The sequence below is a fragment of the Salvelinus alpinus genome, chromosome 21 (genome assembly GCF_045679555.1).
Source record: "Salvelinus alpinus chromosome 21, SLU_Salpinus.1, whole genome shotgun sequence".
NCBI lineage: Eukaryota > Metazoa > Chordata > Actinopteri > Salmoniformes > Salmonidae > Salvelinus > Salvelinus alpinus.
Genome location: NC_092106.1, coordinates 23,642,734 through 23,659,863, shown reverse-complemented (window position 1 = coordinate 23,659,863; position 17,130 = coordinate 23,642,734). Strand labels below are relative to the sequence as shown.

General features: G+C 48.0%; 1 protein-coding gene and 3 long non-coding RNA genes across 7 annotated transcripts in view; 3 read left to right on the top strand and 1 right to left on the bottom strand.

Annotated features, from left to right (window-relative positions):
- LOC139548086 (cell adhesion molecule 1-like) overlaps positions 1-17,130 on the bottom strand; it is a 179,416-nt gene that overhangs the window by 149,016 nt on the left and 13,270 nt on the right. The window lies entirely within an intron of this gene.
- On the top strand, positions 1,935-2,308 carry LOC139548085 (uncharacterized). Its single transcript, XR_011669628.1, has 2 exons — positions 1,935-2,037; positions 2,140-2,308. It is a non-coding gene; the product is annotated as an uncharacterized lncRNA (long non-coding RNA).
- LOC139548084 (uncharacterized) lies at positions 6,851-7,224 on the top strand. Its single transcript, XR_011669627.1, has 2 exons — positions 6,851-6,953; positions 7,056-7,224. It is a non-coding gene; the product is annotated as an uncharacterized lncRNA (long non-coding RNA).
- Positions 11,739-12,137, top strand: LOC139548626 (uncharacterized). The gene is made up of 2 exons (XR_011669733.1): positions 11,739-11,863; positions 11,969-12,137. It is a non-coding gene; the product is annotated as an uncharacterized lncRNA (long non-coding RNA).

The following is a 17,130-nucleotide window of genomic DNA, read 5'->3' as shown; positions in this document are numbered from 1 at the left end:
CAGCGTAGCTCCACTGACGGTAAACTCCATCCCTGCGCTTTCTACTCTGGTCGTCTTTCTCCAGCTGAAAGAAACTACGATGTGGGTAACCGGGAGCTTCTCGCTGTGAAGCTTGCCTTGGAGGAGTGGCGGCACTGGTTGGAGGGAGCGGAGCAACCGTTTGTGGTCTGGACTGACCACAAGAATCTGGCTTACGTACAATCGGCTAAACGTCTCAACGCCCGTCAGGCTAGGTGGGCCTTGTTTTTTGGACGTTTCAATTTTTCCCTGACATTCCGACCTGGGTCTAAGAACGGGAAGGCGGACGCCCTGTCCCGGATGTTCTCTAAGACGGAGGAGAGTGGGGTCAAGACTGAGACGATTCTTCCCCAGAATGTTGTCGTGGGAGCCGTTACATGGAGGATAGAGGAGGATGTGATGGCGGCCCTTCGGACGCAGCCCGGCCCCGGTAACGGTCCACCCGGTCGGTTGTTCGTACCCGAGTCGGTCCGTTCTGCTGTCCTTCAGTGGTCCCACGCCAGCAAGATAGCTTGTCACCCTGGCGTTGCTCGGACTATGGCACTACTGCGCAGACGTTTTTGGTGGCCTGCCATGGGAGAAGATACCCGGAGGTTTGTTGCCGCATGTCCTGTTTGTGCCCAGAACAAGAGTACCAATCGGCCCAGCTCTGGGCTTCTTCATCCCCTACCTATTCCTCGGCGACCTTGGTCGCATCTGGCCCTGGATTTTGTCACGGGATTGCCCCCTTCTGTTGGGAACACGGTCATTCTGACCATTGTGGACAGATTCAGCAAGTTTGCTCATTTTGTTCCTCTCTCCAAGCTTCCATCGGCTACGGAGACGTCCGAGATCCTGGTCAGGGAGGTTTTCAGGGTTCACGGATTGCCCAGTGACATTGTGTCTGACCGTGGTCCTCAGTTTACCTCTGCTGTCTGGAAATCCTTCTGTTTGGCCATTGGAGCTACAGTCAGTCTCACTTCTGGATTTCACCCACAATCTAATGGTCAAGCGGAGAGAGCCAACCAGAAGATGGAGTCCACGCTGCGTTGTCTTGTCTCCTCTGATCCCACCTCTTGGTCATCTCAATTACCCTGGGTTGAGTATGCCCATAATACCCTTCCTTCATCTGCCACTGGGATGTCCCCCTTCCAATGCCTTTACGGATACCAACCTCCTTTGTTTCCTTCTCAGGAGAGGGATCTCTCGGTTCCTTCTGTCCAGACCCATATTCGTCGTTGCCACCGGACCTGGCATCGGGCCAGGAAGGCTCTCCTTAGAGTTTCTGACCGGTATCAGATACAGGCGAACCGTCGCCGTATTCCTGCCCCAGCTTATACGGTTGGAGATAAGGTTTGGTTGGCTACACGGGATCTTCCTCTACGGACGGAGTCAAGGAAGTTGTCACCTAAGTTCATTGGTCCGTTTGTAGTGGAGAGAATCATAAATCCTGTGGTGGTTCGACTCAAGTTGCCTGCAACACTTAGAGTGCATCCCACTTTTCATGTCTCCTGTCTCAAGCCGGTTCACCTCAGTCCTCTGTTGCCTCCTCCTCCTCGTCCTCCTCCTCCTCGGATGATCGGAGGTGGTCCTGTCTACACGGTGCGCCGCATCATGGACTCCAGACGGCGGGGTCGAGGGTACCAGTTTCTAGTGGACTGGGAAGGATATGGTCCAGAGGAGAGGAGTTCGATTCCTCGGCGACAGATTCTGGATGACGACCTGATTCGTGACTTCTACCGCCTCCATCCTGGCGCTCCAGGTAGTCCGCCCGGTGGCGTTCGTCGGAGGGGGGGTACTGTCACGAATCCCGCTTCCTGAGTCTGGGTTTGCCTGTGTGTCTGTCCTGGAGTGTGTTTCAGGTGTCCTGGAACGCACCCTGTCTGGTTGCCGGGCGAATTAGCTCATTGGGAGATTGGTTTCACCCGCACCTGTTTCTGTTTCCCGTCAGTAATCTGCACACCTGTCCTGATCATCATCTCTACCCTTCAAAAGCTCTGACCTGACTTCCATTCCCTGCCGGATCGTTAGCCATGAATAGTATGTTGTGCCTGAGTACCAGACTCCAGTTGGATAGAATTTGTTTTGTTTTCATTTACGTATTGCTTGCCTTGAACTTACCTCCGTTTTTTTTGTCTTCAGTTACTCACCTGGATCATTCACTCCATTCCCGCCTGGTTGACAGAGGATTCTGCTACTACATTGGATTCACCTATTTCCTCTCATCTACTCACCACCGCTGCCCGTTACGCCATCTGGATATATCTACCTTTTCACATTTCACTGTAAATAAATACTCACCTTCTTCCTACGCTCCTTGTCCTGGTCTGCTTCTGGGTTCGATCTTGAAAGATCGTGACAGAACGATCCGGCCAGTAATGAACCCAGCGGACCTGGACTCCGTTTGCCATGCCATTACCCTGCAGGAGAAGAAATTGGGACAACACAATACGGCGCTACAGGAGATAGCGAGTTCGATCCAGAATTTTTCTGCTAGCTTGACACAAGTCCAGGATCAGCTCAGTTTGCAGGTGATTCATTCACTACCGGTTTCACCCATCTCACCTGCCGTGTCTGAAGCGGTTCCATTTCGTGAACCCAAGGTACCGACGCCTGATAAATATGAAGGGGATTTGGGAAGATGCCGTTCGTTTCTTATGCAGTGTGGGTTAGTGTTTGATCTACAGCCCCATTCTTACGCCACTGACAAGGCTAGGATAGCCTTTGTTATTGAACTGTTGCGTGGAAGAGCTCTGGAATGGGCTTCAGCCGTTTGGGAACGACAGGGAACCTGCACGGCTTCATATCAGGAGTTCACGGGAGAGATGAGGAAGCTTTTTGATCATCCAGTCCGAGGTAAGGACGCAGCTAAACGTTTGTTCTCTCTTCGCCAAGGAGATCGCAGTGTGGCAGATTTTATGATTGAGTTCAGGACATTGGCTGTGGAGAGTGGTTGGAATGAGGAGTCACTACAAGCGGTTTTTTACAAGGGGTTGTCAGATGAACTTAAGGATGAGCTGATTTCTTATCCAGAGCCTAGTGACTTAGACAGCTTGGTCGCTTTATCTATTCGGGTTGATAATAGAGTCCGAGAGAGAAGGAGGGAGAAGCAGGGGGGTCTATCCAATCAATCTGTAACTCGGTTACCATTCGGTTCAGGAGGTGAACCAGGACGTATTGATCGTTATTCTCCACAAGGGATTAGTGGAGGAGTCTTGCCACCAGATTCTGAACCAATGCAAGTGGGGCGACACGGGCTAACTAAGGAGGAGCGCCAAAGTAGACGTGAGACCAATAGCTCTTTCTACTGTGGTAGATCGGGACATTACAACTCCGCTTGTCCACAGCGCCCGTTAAACTGCCCGGCTCGCTAAATTTGGGAGGAATTTTAGCGAGCCAGTTTCAATCTCTCAAGGATCTTGTCAGACCCCGTTTTCCTGCGACCCTTATGAATAAGGATCAGAGTTTTGACCTGAACGCTTTTATCGATTCAGGTGCCGATGGCAACTTTATGGATGCCGACTTGGTGGAACTGCTGGGGCTTTCCAAGGAGCAATTGCCGGAAGCCATTGAAGCAACCACTCTGAACGGCAGTAGTCTGGCACGGATCACTATGAGGACTGAACCGGTTAAGATGTTGGTGTCGGGAAATCATTCAGAGTTTATCTTTTTCTTCATTTTGTCCTCGCCCCATGTTCCTCTGGTTCTTGGTTACCCCTGGCTGAAGGAACACAATCCCTCGTTTGATTGGGTGACAGGGAAGGTAACTAGTTGGAGCATTGAGTGTCATGCTAACTGCCTTAGGACTGCCTGTTCTCCTGCTGTTTCCAGTCAGGTCAGTGACTCTGCTCCTCCTGATTTGTCCCTGGTTCCAGAAACATATCACGAGTTGGGTGAGGTATTCAGTAAACAGAAGGCTCTGTCTCTTCCTCCCCACCGACCTTATGATTGTGCGATTAATCTGTTTCCTGGATCTGCCTTTCCCAAGGGACGGTTATACAGTATCTCTCGACCGGAACGTGAGGCCTTGGAGACCTACATCAAGGAGTCTCTAGCTACAGGTCTCATTCGGCCATCGTCATCACCTTTGGGAGCAGGATTTTTTTTTGTGAGCAAGAAGGATGGTTCTCTTCGACCGTGTATTGATTATCGGGGTTTGAATGAGATTACGGTTAAGAACAAGTATCCCCTGCCCTTGATGAGCTCGGCTTTCGATTCCTTACAGGGTGCTACGGTTTTTACGAAGCTTGATTTACGTAATGCTTATCATTTGGTTCGGATCAAGGAGGGGGACGAGTGGTTGACTGGGTTCAATACTCCGATGGGACATTTTGAGTACCAGGTGATGCCGTTTGGACTGACCAATGCTCCGGCGGTGTTCCAAAGTATGGTGAATGACGTTTTGAGAGATATGATTGGGATTTTTGTGTTCGTTTACCTGGATGATATCCTCATCTTCTCAAAGGAGCTTTCTAGCCACGTTCTGCATGTCAAGCAGGTCCTGCAGCGGTTATTGGAGAACCGTCTGTTCGTGAAGGCGGAGAAGTGTGATTTTTCACGCCCATACAACGTCCTTCCTCGGGTACATCATATCCAGGGGAGAGATCAAGATGGACCAAGAGAAGGTTCGGGCGGTTCGGGATTGGGTCCAGCCCGGTACAAGATTGCAGCTCCAGAGATTCCTGGGGTTTGCGAATTTTTATCGGAGGTTTATCCGTGACTACAGCCGGGTGGCTGCACCTTTAACTGCCATGACGTCTTGCACCAGAAAGTTCTGTTGGACTCCTGAGGCAGACCGAGCATTTCTGGACTTGAAGAGCCGATTCACCAACGCCCCGATTCTCTCTCAACCTGACACTTCCCGTCAGTTCGTTGTGGAAGTGGATGCTTCTGATGTGGGTGTGGGCGCCATCCTGTCCCAGCGTAGCTCCACTGACGGTAAACTCCATCCCTGCGCTTTCTACTCTGGTCGTCTTTCTCCAGCTGAAAGAAACTACGATGTGGGTAACCGGGAGCTTCTCGCTGTGAAGCTTGCCTTGGAGGAGTGGCGGCACTGGTTGGAGGGAGCGGAGCAACCGTTTGTGGTCTGGACTGACCACAAGAATCTGGCTTACGTACAATCGGCTAAACGTCTCAACGCCCGTCAGGCTAGGTGGGCCTTGTTTTTTGGACGTTTCAATTTTTCCCTGACATTCCGACCTGGGTCTAAGAACGGGAAGGCGGACGCCCTGTCCCGGATGTTCTCTAAGACGGAGGAGAGTGGGGTCAAGACTGAGACGATTCTTCCCCAGAATGTTGTCGTGGGAGCCGTTACATGGAGGATAGAGGAGGATGTGATGGCGGCCCTTCGGACGCAGCCCGGCCCCGGTAACGGTCCACCCGGTCGGTTGTTCGTACCCGAGTCGGTCCGTTCTGCTGTCCTTCAGTGGTCCCACGCCAGCAAGATAGCTTGTCACCCTGGCGTTGCTCGGACTATGGCACTACTGCGCAGACGTTTTTGGTGGCCTGCCATGGGAGAAGATACCCGGAGGTTTGTTGCCGCATGTCCTGTTTGTGCCCAGAACAAGAGTACCAATCGGCCCAGCTCTGGGCTTCTTCATCCCCTACCTATTCCTCGGCGACCTTGGTCGCATCTGGCCCTGGATTTTGTCACGGGATTGCCCCCTTCTGTTGGGAACACGGTCATTCTGACCATTGTGGACAGATTCAGCAAGTTTGCTCATTTTGTTCCTCTCTCCAAGCTTCCATCGGCTACGGAGACGTCCGAGATCCTGGTCAGGGAGGTTTTCAGGGTTCACGGATTGCCCAGTGACATTGTGTCTGACCGTGGTCCTCAGTTTACCTCTGCTGTCTGGAAATCCTTCTGTTTGGCCATTGGAGCTACAGTCAGTCTCACTTCTGGATTTCACCCACAATCTAATGGTCAAGCGGAGAGAGCCAACCAGAAGATGGAGTCCACGCTGCGTTGTCTTGTCTCCTCTGATCCCACCTCTTGGTCATCTCAATTACCCTGGGTTGAGTATGCCCATAATACCCTTCCTTCATCTGCCACTGGGATGTCCCCCTTCCAATGCCTTTACGGATACCAACCTCCTTTGTTTCCTTCTCAGGAGAGGGATCTCTCGGTTCCTTCTGTCCAGACCCATATTCGTCGTTGCCACCGGACCTGGCATCGGGCCAGGAAGGCTCTCCTTAGAGTTTCTGACCGGTATCAGATACAGGCGAACCGTCGCCGTATTCCTGCCCCAGCTTATACGGTTGGAGATAAGGTTTGGTTGGCTACACGGGATCTTCCTCTACGGACGGAGTCAAGGAAGTTGTCACCTAAGTTCATTGGTCCGTTTGTAGTGGAGAGAATCATAAATCCTGTGGTGGTTCGACTCAAGTTGCCTGCAACACTTAGAGTGCATCCCACTTTTCATGTCTCCTGTCTCAAGCCGGTTCACCTCAGTCCTCTGTTGCCTCCTCCTCCTCGTCCTCCTCCTCCTCGGATGATCGGAGGTGGTCCTGTCTACACGGTGCGCCGCATCATGGACTCCAGACGGCGGGGTCGAGGGTACCAGTTTCTAGTGGACTGGGAAGGATATGGTCCAGAGGAGAGGAGTTCGATTCCTCGGCGACAGATTCTGGATGACGACCTGATTCGTGACTTCTACCGCCTCCATCCTGGCGCTCCAGGTAGTCCGCCCGGTGGCGTTCGTCGGAGGGGGGGTACTGTCACGAATCCCGCTTCCTGAGTCTGGGTTTGCCTGTGTGTCTGTCCTGGAGTGTGTTTCAGGTGTCCTGGAACGCACCCTGTCTGGTTGCCGGGCGAATTAGCTCATTGGGAGATTGGTTTCACCCGCACCTGTTTCTGTTTCCCGTCAGTAATCTGCACACCTGTCCTGATCATCATCTCTACCCTTCAAAAGCTCTGACCTGACTTCCATTCCCTGCCGGATCGTTAGCCATGAATAGTATGTTGTGCCTGAGTACCAGACTCCAGTTGGATAGAATTTGTTTTGTTTTCATTTACGTATTGCTTGCCTTGAACTTACCTCCGTTTTTTTTGTCTTCAGTTACTCACCTGGATCATTCACTCCATTCCCGCCTGGTTGACAGAGGATTCTGCTACTACATTGGATTCACCTATTTCCTCTCATCTACTCACCACCGCTGCCCGTTACGCCATCTGGATATATCTACCTTTTCACATTTCACTGTAAATAAATACTCACCTTCTTCCTACGCTCCTTGTCCTGGTCTGCTTCTGGGTTCGATCTTGAAAGATCGTGACAGAACGATCCGGCCAGTAATGAACCCAGCGGACCTGGACTCCGTTTGCCATGCCATTACCCTGCAGGAGAAGAAATTGGGACAACACAATACGGCGCTACAGGAGATAGCGAGTTCGATCCAGAATTTTTCTGCTAGCTTGACACAAGTCCAGGATCAGCTCAGTTTGCAGGTGATTCATTCACTACCGGTTTCACCCATCTCACCTGCCGTGTCTGAAGCGGTTCCATTTCGTGAACCCAAGGTACCGACGCCTGATAAATATGAAGGGGATTTGGGAAGATGCCGTTCGTTTCTTATGCAGTGTGGGTTAGTGTTTGATCTACAGCCCCATTCTTACGCCACTGACAAGGCTAGGATAGCCTTTGTTATTGAACTGTTGCGTGGAAGAGCTCTGGAATGGGCTTCAGCCGTTTGGGAACGACAGGGAACCTGCACGGCTTCATATCAGGAGTTCACGGGAGAGATGAGGAAGCTTTTTGATCATCCAGTCCGAGGTAAGGACGCAGCTAAACGTTTGTTCTCTCTTCGCCAAGGAGATCGCAGTGTGGCAGATTTTATGATTGAGTTCAGGACATTGGCTGTGGAGAGTGGTTGGAATGAGGAGTCACTACAAGCGGTTTTTTACAAGGGGTTGTCAGATGAACTTAAGGATGAGCTGATTTCTTATCCAGAGCCTAGTGACTTAGACAGCTTGGTCGCTTTATCTATTCGGGTTGATAATAGAGTCCGAGAGAGAAGGAGGGAGAAGCAGGGGGGTCTATCCAATCAATCTGTAACTCGGTTACCATTCGGTTCAGGAGGTGAACCAGGACGTATTGATCGTTATTCTCCACAAGGGATTAGTGGAGGAGTCTTGCCACCAGATTCTGAACCAATGCAAGTGGGGCGACACGGGCTAACTAAGGAGGAGCGCCAAAGTAGACGTGAGACCAATAGCTCTTTCTACTGTGGTAGATCGGGACATTACAACTCCGCTTGTCCACAGCGCCCGTTAAACTGCCCGGCTCGCTAAATTTGGGAGGAATTTTAGCGAGCCAGTTTCAATCTCTCAAGGATCTTGTCAGACCCCGTTTTCCTGCGACCCTTATGAATAAGGATCAGAGTTTTGACCTGAACGCTTTTATCGATTCAGGTGCCGATGGCAACTTTATGGATGCCGACTTGGTGGAACTGCTGGGGCTTTCCAAGGAGCAATTGCCGGAAGCCATTGAAGCAACCACTCTGAACGGCAGTAGTCTGGCACGGATCACTATGAGGACTGAACCGGTTAAGATGTTGGTGTCGGGAAATCATTCAGAGTTTATCTTTTTCTTCATTTTGTCCTCGCCCCATGTTCCTCTGGTTCTTGGTTACCCCTGGCTGAAGGAACACAATCCCTCGTTTGATTGGGTGACAGGGAAGGTAACTAGTTGGAGCATTGAGTGTCATGCTAACTGCCTTAGGACTGCCTGTTCTCCTGCTGTTTCCAGTCAGGTCAGTGACTCTGCTCCTCCTGATTTGTCCCTGGTTCCAGAAACATATCACGAGTTGGGTGAGGTATTCAGTAAACAGAAGGCTCTGTCTCTTCCTCCCCACCGACCTTATGATTGTGCGATTAATCTGTTTCCTGGATCTGCCTTTCCCAAGGGACGGTTATACAGTATCTCTCGACCGGAACGTGAGGCCTTGGAGACCTACATCAAGGAGTCTCTAGCTACAGGTCTCATTCGGCCATCGTCATCACCTTTGGGAGCAGGATTTTTTTTTGTGAGCAAGAAGGATGGTTCTCTTCGACCGTGTATTGATTATCGGGGTTTGAATGAGATTACGGTTAAGAACAAGTATCCCCTGCCCTTGATGAGCTCGGCTTTCGATTCCTTACAGGGTGCTACGGTTTTTACGAAGCTTGATTTACGTAATGCTTATCATTTGGTTCGGATCAAGGAGGGGGACGAGTGGTTGACTGGGTTCAATACTCCGATGGGACATTTTGAGTACCAGGTGATGCCGTTTGGACTGACCAATGCTCCGGCGGTGTTCCAAAGTATGGTGAATGACGTTTTGAGAGATATGATTGGGATTTTTGTGTTCGTTTACCTGGATGATATCCTCATCTTCTCAAAGGAGCTTTCTAGCCACGTTCTGCATGTCAAGCAGGTCCTGCAGCGGTTATTGGAGAACCGTCTGTTCGTGAAGGCGGAGAAGTGTGATTTTTCACGCCCATACAACGTCCTTCCTCGGGTACATCATATCCAGGGGAGAGATCAAGATGGACCAAGAGAAGGTTCGGGCGGTTCGGGATTGGGTCCAGCCCGGTACAAGATTGCAGCTCCAGAGATTCCTGGGGTTTGCGAATTTTTATCGGAGGTTTATCCGTGACTACAGCCGGGTGGCTGCACCTTTAACTGCCATGACGTCTTGCACCAGAAAGTTCTGTTGGACTCCTGAGGCAGACCGAGCATTTCTGGACTTGAAGAGCCGATTCACCAACGCCCCGATTCTCTCTCAACCTGACACTTCCCGTCAGTTCGTTGTGGAAGTGGATGCTTCTGATGTGGGTGTGGGCGCCATCCTGTCCCAGCGTAGCTCCACTGACGGTAAACTCCATCCCTGCGCTTTCTACTCTGGTCGTCTTTCTCCAGCTGAAAGAAACTACGATGTGGGTAACCGGGAGCTTCTCGCTGTGAAGCTTGCCTTGGAGGAGTGGCGGCACTGGTTGGAGGGAGCGGAGCAACCGTTTGTGGTCTGGACTGACCACAAGAATCTGGCTTACGTACAATCGGCTAAACGTCTCAACGCCCGTCAGGCTAGGTGGGCCTTGTTTTTTGGACGTTTCAATTTTTCCCTGACATTCCGACCTGGGTCTAAGAACGGGAAGGCGGACGCCCTGTCCCGGATGTTCTCTAAGACGGAGGAGAGTGGGGTCAAGACTGAGACGATTCTTCCCCAGAATGTTGTCGTGGGAGCCGTTACATGGAGGATAGAGGAGGATGTGATGGCGGCCCTTCGGACGCAGCCCGGCCCCGGTAACGGTCCACCCGGTCGGTTGTTCGTACCCGAGTCGGTCCGTTCTGCTGTCCTTCAGTGGTCCCACGCCAGCAAGATAGCTTGTCACCCTGGCGTTGCTCGGACTATGGCACTACTGCGCAGACGTTTTTGGTGGCCTGCCATGGGAGAAGATACCCGGAGGTTTGTTGCCGCATGTCCTGTTTGTGCCCAGAACAAGAGTACCAATCGGCCCAGCTCTGGGCTTCTTCATCCCCTACCTATTCCTCGGCGACCTTGGTCGCATCTGGCCCTGGATTTTGTCACGGGATTGCCCCCTTCTGTTGGGAACACGGTCATTCTGACCATTGTGGACAGATTCAGCAAGTTTGCTCATTTTGTTCCTCTCTCCAAGCTTCCATCGGCTACGGAGACGTCCGAGATCCTGGTCAGGGAGGTTTTCAGGGTTCACGGATTGCCCAGTGACATTGTGTCTGACCGTGGTCCTCAGTTTACCTCTGCTGTCTGGAAATCCTTCTGTTTGGCCATTGGAGCTACAGTCAGTCTCACTTCTGGATTTCACCCACAATCTAATGGTCAAGCGGAGAGAGCCAACCAGAAGATGGAGTCCACGCTGCGTTGTCTTGTCTCCTCTGATCCCACCTCTTGGTCATCTCAATTACCCTGGGTTGAGTATGCCCATAATACCCTTCCTTCATCTGCCACTGGGATGTCCCCCTTCCAATGCCTTTACGGATACCAACCTCCTTTGTTTCCTTCTCAGGAGAGGGATCTCTCGGTTCCTTCTGTCCAGACCCATATTCGTCGTTGCCACCGGACCTGGCATCGGGCCAGGAAGGCTCTCCTTAGAGTTTCTGACCGGTATCAGATACAGGCGAACCGTCGCCGTATTCCTGCCCCAGCTTATACGGTTGGAGATAAGGTTTGGTTGGCTACACGGGATCTTCCTCTACGGACGGAGTCAAGGAAGTTGTCACCTAAGTTCATTGGTCCGTTTGTAGTGGAGAGAATCATAAATCCTGTGGTGGTTCGACTCAAGTTGCCTGCAACACTTAGAGTGCATCCCACTTTTCATGTCTCCTGTCTCAAGCCGGTTCACCTCAGTCCTCTGTTGCCTCCTCCTCCTCGTCCTCCTCCTCCTCGGATGATCGGAGGTGGTCCTGTCTACACGGTGCGCCGCATCATGGACTCCAGACGGCGGGGTCGAGGGTACCAGTTTCTAGTGGACTGGGAAGGATATGGTTCAGAGGAGAGGAGTTCGATTCCTCGGCGACAGATTCTGGATGACGACCTGATTCGTGACTTCTACCGCCTCCATCCTGGCGCTCCAGGTAGTCCGCCCGGTGGCGTTCGTCGGAGGGGGGGTACTGTCACGAATCCCGCTTCCTGAGTCTGGGTTTGCCTGTGTGTCTGTCCTGGAGTGTGTTTCAGGTGTCCTGGAACGCACCCTGTCTGGTTGCCGGGCGAATTAGCTCATTGGGAGATTGGTTTCACCCGCACCTGTTTCCCGTCAGTAATCTGCACACCTGTCCTGATCATCATCTCTACCCTTCAAAAGCTCTGACCTGACTTCCATTCCCTGCCGGATCGTTAGCCATGAATAGTATGTTGTGCCTGAGTACCAGACTCCAGTTGGATAGAATTTGTTTTGTTGTTTTCATTTACGTATTGCTTGCCTTGAACTTACCTCCGTTTTTTTTGTCTTCAGTTACTCACCTGGATCATTCACTCCATTCCCGCCTGGTTGACAGAGGATTCTGCTACTACATTGGATTCACCTATTTCCTCTCATCTACTCACCACCGCTGCCCGTTACGCCATCTGGATATATCTACCTTTTCACATTTCACTGTAAATAAATACTCACCTTCTTCCTACGCTCCTTGTCCTGGTCTGCTTCTGGGTTCGATCTTGAAAGATCGTGACATCTACTTAAATTTTAATGGGAACGTTCAGATCCTGTCAATGTTGTTTTTAATGGAATATGTGATGCTGTGATAAGACGTTCAATCATGTTTGTTTGTCACCATATCACCAAACATTTATTGGAGAAAACTCAGAACAAAAAAGAAAAGCCTAAATGTGAAGTGGTTCAAATTATTTGGCCTAGAGGGCAGCCAATCAAAACATGTAGAGAAAGAAAATATTTTTTTAAATACCCCCCTTGAATTTAAATGCTCCTTAAAAAGTTATTATTGTTTAGTCAAGCTAATTGATTCATGACAGCAAGGCAACACAAATCACTCAGAGTTTCAAAGTAATAACTATTTACATCAAACTTCAACAATATGATCAAACAAGTCCACAGAAAAAACATTCCTCTCTCAACTCAATAGACTCCGTCCTCTTTCAACTGAACTCTTGTAACATAACATGTGACTGTCTGCTTGTCCACCTGAGAACTAATAAGATGTGAACACAATAATCCAACTTTCCCAATACCAACCCAATTACCAGAGTTAAGACAGGCCTGCTCTCAAGCTGGGGAAATTAGCCATAGCTCCTCCAACAGAGCCTTTGTCAAACAGGCCCATCCTTTCCCTTCCTAACTCAACTATCCTCCTCCCTTCTCCTGCCTGCTCAACCACAACTACTTTATGCTAAATAAACCATTTACATCTCCCACTGCAGCAGCACAGCTTATCTACATTTTCCAATAAAACTTCTAAATTGATGGATGTCATCTTAGTGCTCACAGGTCATAACTCATGCTGCTTTCTAATAAAACTGTGTTGCGCTGTTATTAGGTCTAGACGTGCTATTCTTTTCAACACCATCCCAAAGCCTGTCCTATTTTCCTTTATTGATATCTATTTAAACACCAGCAGAGTTAGCCTTCCTCTGAGGCATGCTGTATACACATGAATCAGAGGATCAGGCTTTTGAGGTGAAGGAGAGTAAATTCTCATTTGAAGTATAGACTGACTGCACAAGGAGCAGACATAGACGCTTTGGGATGGGTCCTTGTCGGACCACTGAGCATAAACAAACATAATGCATCATGTAAATATTACACAAACACAAACTCTCTGACCTTACTGTACAGCACTTGCGACTTTTTGTAAGGTGTTTTTAGTTAACACATAGTATGTAATAGTGTTTTCAGATACCAGAGATGTCCCACACTAGCCTTGGACTGCCTACCATTCCAAAATGTCCTAAATGTAAAATGACAGTCACTGTCATCAATGAGACAACAAATGAGTCCAAATAGCCCTGTTGGTGAAAACTATTTCCCATTCATTCTGTTTTACGCCTGTGTGAAGAGAAATCAATGGGCATGACTTGGTGAAATTAAATTAACATTGTGGAGAGGCCTCAGTGTTCAGGATGAATAAAGGACATGTCAGGTCTGGAGAAGAGGAGGATGGAGGAGAGGAGGAGGAAAGGAGGATGGAGAGTGCTTATTACCTGGGACAATAGTTACAGAGGGACAAACATCAAGAGGAATGGTGATATGAGCAGGGAGAGTTTGCAGCAACTTGTACAGTATGATTGTTTTGATGTAGACATTCAATTAAACCCCCACTGCAGACAAAGCTAATTGCTCCTGTACAGCAAAAATCCATTATTTTTTTATCAATACATTTTAATTACATTCAAATGTGGTTCAATGTGACAGAATAAAATTTACAGAAACAATTTGATTTACTGACAGTGCAAGTGCCGGGTCTATGTTATAAGTTGCCATAAACACTTAGTCATCATGATGCAACCTTCAAATAAAGACTAACCATGTATTTTAGTTAGCCTATACTGTGGCCAAACGAGTTTGTTAGCCAATCGAAAATTGCAATGAGTGACAATAAGGTGAAAGACTGAGCTGCAGTAGGAAAACCACCAAGCAGGATGGGAGAGTAATTCATTATAAGAGGACTAGTAAGGCTGTGGTATGGAGTGTCCATAAAGTGGTAGGCATATGACACCTGTACCACTGAACAGACTAGATAGTTTGCAGTGGGCTCGCTTTCCATGTTAAGTACAAACAGTCTGCCATTTGGCAGCCCATGGATGAAGCCCATATTTCCTCTCTAATACCTGTCATCTTAAAGGGTAGCAATGTGACTTTGAGTTTTCGCCTTCCATTAACTATATTGCCTTCCTGTCTCGCCGTCCCTCGACAGACAGAGCACTGGACCAAGAATGAGAAGTAATCAATGGGCTGCTGGTTTGGGTGAATTAATATTATTGCTTGGGTTGCACAGTCCTGATTCAACTGACAATGACGGATTAGAGGTGTGTGAGGGAGAGTAATTAAGATGGTTCTTAAGTCAGGCTGATAACTCAAAGAGGCTGACGCCTCAGGCTTGCAGCACACTACTGTCAGACTGCAAACCCTCTCTCATGTAAACATCAGAAATATGATCTTATACCACACAGTATACAACCTTGAGAAATGATAACAACTTCTAGTTGTGTACACTGTTGACGTGGTCCTATATGACCCTATCTTAATAAGATTTCATACAGGCACATCATGATTGCTGCATTGACGTCATAGAAGGCCCCGTGCTGTTGTGAGTGACAACTCTTGAGGGAAATTCTACGAAATGCATTTGAAATACATAATATTCCAAAGCAAATCTTTTTCTTGGACTAGCTATTGCTAAGTGTTTATTTAAGCACTTTACCACTGGAAAACAATTAAAAGGAAGAGGGTTATGGCATAGGCCTACAGCAAGTAAACATTTACTAATGACAGCATATAATGTGTTCAAATACATTATATCATGTATTCTAATAACAAGAGGGACAATAACTGCTTGTGACATTTTATTGACAACATTCTTCAAAGTATGCTTTAGACCAGTGGCAATGCTACTTCAGATACCATTTACCTGAAAAGGCTTCCGTGAAGAGGCTTTTTACATTCTTCGACATAATTTATTTTTTTCAATTTTCATTGACCAATTCATTGCTCAATGATCATGCTAGAACATAAAGGATGTTATAAATGTCTGAGTAAAACGGTGAGTAGTAGGTCACGGACCAGAAAATCAGTTGCTTGACTGACTAAGTTGCTAACAGACAGTTGCTAAATGACTGTCTATAAGGTGAAGTAACACCATTACAACATGCAGATGTTGGATGATGAAGTCAGTAGGCAACAAGCAGTCATTACTAAACCCCCTCGTCTCACTGACTCCTCCAGTAGACTAGTTTAGTGAACTGGGCAGGGTTCCAGAGGACAACTGATTCTGATGGCAGGTGGGACATCCCACCGTTGCCCTCCAAAAAAATCCAGTCACATCCAGCTGTGAAAGTGGATAAAGTGGCTGCCATTTGACTCAATCTGGACGAAAGTATTTGCTAAGCAAACCACATCACTTAACCATGGCTGATGGGGAGTGACTGCAGCATGACTGTTGATGCGTGGAGGGCAGAGCAAACAGATGTTGATGAGTCTCACCCATTTACTTCCTCCAATGAGATAAGTTATGAGACAATCTGATGACCTGGCATTCTTGAGTATTTATCAGATCAGTTGGATATGGTATTCCCACTTACCCAGCCAGCCCTACTCTCCTCTCCTCTGGCAGCATCTGTACATCTATTGATCGGCTGAGTCTCTCGTTCAGAAAGCTGGATCTGTACAGATTATCGATTAGTAATTCTCTCCCTCACAGAAAGCTGAGGGCCTTCTGTCCTCCACATTGATCAACAGTTATCTAGTCTTAGAGCTGAGGATGCTTTTCAGCTGTTGTCATGGTTTCTGAATAGTTCCACCTCCTCTCTGTGAGGCTAGTTAAATAAACTGCATGCAAGCTGTGAAGTTTCCAAAAACATTTGTTTGTAAAATATAAACATTTCCGCCTGCAACTAGCTACTATTTACATTTTCGGAAACTCTGGACATGACTCTGTAAGTTTAACTTCTGAATGACTACACCCCTCTAAGACAAAAAATCCAAAGGACACTGGTGATACATGGACAGTGGATGGTAGGCAGATACATGTCTCTTGATAAGCTCTGTTCTATATAGGGTTGTTCGCAACAACAACAAAAATCTTGGTCGACTGAAATAAGGTTATAACGTAACAAAATGTGGAAAAAGTCAAGGGGTCTGAAAACCCTCCCTATGTGTTTTAATAAAATTAACTATATATGCATTGAGCTTGTTTGAGGCTTTACGCTCAATGTTTGATGACATAAGGCACAAATAAATCAAGAGGGAGCCAGACATCAAAATAACCAGAAGAAAAAAACCTTAACCTGTCCCAACCATCCTTTTCCGACTCCTACTGGCTTTCGCAGATTCTGCCGTTACTCTCCTGAAGTTGCCGGTAATAGGCTACATGAGGAGTCGGCAAACTTTCTCATGTGGAATGTCAATTTATCTTACAATTTCTACCAATCTGAGTGCCAGTTATGGTTTTCATGTGCACATTTACGTGGAACAGTTTAATTTAAATTATAATAATGTCTTCATATCTCAAAATCATGTGGTTAATCAAAATTCTATCCAAATCTAAATGAAAATTATACAAACCTAAACCTAACTTCTATTGCCATTACCAACTAAGTAAAAATAGCCTATAAAGCCAAAAAATAAAAACATTTCAGCCTGCAGGTAGAAAATATCCTAATAAAAATAAATATCCTATAAATTACATTGGCTACGAATGGCCTGTCTACAATGAAGCTGAAACATTGTATCAACTATTAACTTTGGTCTAGCCTGAAGCTCCTTGCAACATTGTAGAAAATATTCTGTGCCCTCAGAGTTTCCAGTGCCAGTGAGCTCGGGACAGACACAGCTGTAGGCTATTTGAGCAAGGGATAAGAAGTAATCAGGTACACCTATTTTATGATGTTTCCACTGGATCAGAGCATGACATTTTTTCCTTTCACGGTGAGTGGTTATCGAAA